Consider the following 2,396-nt stretch of genomic DNA (forward strand, 5'->3'; position numbering starts at 1 on the left):
GGGGGGGGGGGGAGTATTGGGGGGGAGGGGAGTATTGGGGAGGGGAGTATTGGGGGGGGGGGAGTATTGGGGGGGGGAGTATTGGGGGGGAGTATTGGGGGGGGAGTATTGGGGGGGAGTATTGGGGGGGAGTATTGGGGGGGGGAGTATTGGGGGGGAGTATTGGGGGGGGGGAGTATTGGGGGGGGGAGTATTGGGGGGGAGTATTGGGGGGGGGAGTATTGGGGGTGGGGAGTATTGGGGGGGGAGTATTGGGGGGGGGGGAGTATTGGGGGGGAGTATTGGGGGGGAGTATTGGGGGGGGAGTATTGGGGGGGGAGTATTGGGGGGGAGTATTGGGGGGGAGGGGAGTATTGGGGGGGGGGGGAGTATTGGGGGGGGAGTATTGGGGGGGGAGTATTGGGGGGGAGAGTATTGGGGGGGAGAGTATTGGGGGGAGAGTATTGGGGGGGGAGAGTATTGGGGGGAGAGTATTGGGGGGGAGAGTATTGGGGGGGAGAGTATTGGGGGGGAGAGTATTGGGGGGGGAGTATTGGGGGGGAGTATTGGGGGGGGAGTATTGGGGGTGGGGGGGAGTATTGGGGGGGAAGTATTGGGGGGGGGAAGTATTGGGGGGGAAGTATTGGGGGGGAGGGTAGTATTGGGGGGGGGAGGGTAGTATTGGGGGGGGGAGTATTGGGGGGGGGGAGTATTGGGGGGGGGAGTATTGGGGGGGGGAGTATTGGGGGGGGGAGTATTGGGGGGGGGAGTATTGGGGGGTGTATTGGGGGGAGTATTGGGGGGGGGGGAGTATTGGGGGGGGAGTATTGGGGGGGAGTATTGGGGGGGGGAGTATTGGGGGGGGGGAGTATTGGGGGGGGGAGTATTGGGGGGGGGAGTATTGGGGGGAGTATTGGGGGGGGGGAGTATTGGGGGGGGGGAGTATTTTGGGGGGGAGTATTGGGGGGGGGGAGTATTGGGGGGGAGTATTGGGGGGGGAGTATTGGGGGGGATTGGGGGGGGGAGTATTGGGGGGGGGGGAGTATTGGGGGGGGGGGGAGTATTGGGGGGGGGGGGAGTATTGGGGGGGGGGGAGTATTGGGGGGGGGGGGAGTATTGGGGGGGGGGAGTATTGGGGGGGGGAGTATTGGGGGGGGGGAGTATTGGGGGGGGAGTATTGGGGGGGGGAGTATTGGGGGGGGGGAGTATTGGGGGGGGGGGAGTATTGGGGGGGGGGGGGAGTATTGGGGGGGGGGGGGAGTATTGGGGGGGGGAGTATTGGGGGGGGGAGTATTGGGGGGGGGAGTATTGGGGGGGGGGGAGTATTGGGGGGGGGGAGTATTGGGGGGGGGGGGAGTATTGGGGGGGGGGGAGTATTGGGGGGGGGGAGTATTGGGGGGGGGGGGATATCATGTGTATGGAGGGGTACGCGGACTGGTGGAGGAGCAGGGTTTTTTTAATCCGATGCGTGGAATGGGTGAGAGAAGGGGGACGGTTCACCCTGGATTTGGCGGGGGGGGGTTACCTGGTGCTGGGGGGGGGGGGGGGGGTTACTTGGTGCTGAAGGGGGGGGGTTACTTGGTGCTGAAGGTGGGGGGGGGGTTACTTGGTGCTGAAGGTGGGGGGGGGGGGGTTACTTGGTGCTGAAGGTGGGGGGTTTTGCTCGATTGAAAATAAAATATTTGGGGATGTCTGCGGCCTGGGACAAGATGGCGGCCGGTTTCCCGGGCAACAGGGGCCTAACACTGGCTCCAAACAAAATGAACTGAGACGCCTCAACCCCCCACCCCCTCCCGGTGAAAGCGATCTGATCCATCCGACGCCACCCCATCGTCTCCCTATCCCCCCTCCTCGCCCTCTCGGTTCTCTCTCACCTCCGCCCTGAAAACGGTCACCGGCCACTTTTCGCTGCGCCTGCGCAATAAACCCCTCTTGTCTGCACTGAGCCTATTCCACCTCGCACTGCATACTGGGTCGATGCATGCGCCATTGACGATCTCTCTGAGAGAGTGTGTGGATGGGAGGTGACGCTTTTCTCTGCTTCCTGATGTCGCCCTGAGTTCAACGACTGGTTGGTGAGGAACAGCCGGGTTAATTTGATAAAACCATTTTTAGTCCTATAGCAAAGGGCGGCTTGGGTGTCTGCCCGGAGGTTACACGTTCTCCCCTGTCTGGGAGGTTTTTCTGGGTGCTCCGGTTTCTTTCCACAAAGTCCCGAAAGATGTGCTGTTAGGTGAATGGGATATTCTGAATTCTCCTTCAGTGTACCTGGACAGGTGCCGGAGTGTGGTGACTCGGGAATTTTCACAGTAACTTCATTGCAGTGTTAATGTATTTGTGTTACTAATAAAGATTATTAAAGGCAGAAACCCAGATTGAAAAGGTTCAAACAGCTTGTGGAAAAGATTATCACAGAT

General features: G+C 60.9%; 1 protein-coding gene across 4 annotated transcripts in view; it reads right to left on the minus strand.

The window, feature by feature from the left end:
• Positions 1-1,916, minus strand: part of LOC140398318 (transmembrane protein 107-like) — a 116,956-nt gene extending 115,040 nt beyond the window's left edge. For all 4 annotated transcript variants that reach the window (XM_072486873.1, XM_072486872.1, XM_072486870.1 and 1 more), the window contains exon 1: positions 1,854-1,916. The gene's annotated coding sequence lies outside the window, so the exon portion shown is untranslated. The remainder of the gene's footprint in view (positions 1-1,853) is intronic.
• Positions 1,917-2,396: the final 480 nt, after the last annotated feature.

The sequence above is a fragment of the Scyliorhinus torazame genome, chromosome 21 (assembly GCF_047496885.1).
Source record: "Scyliorhinus torazame isolate Kashiwa2021f chromosome 21, sScyTor2.1, whole genome shotgun sequence".
NCBI lineage: Eukaryota > Metazoa > Chordata > Chondrichthyes > Carcharhiniformes > Scyliorhinidae > Scyliorhinus > Scyliorhinus torazame.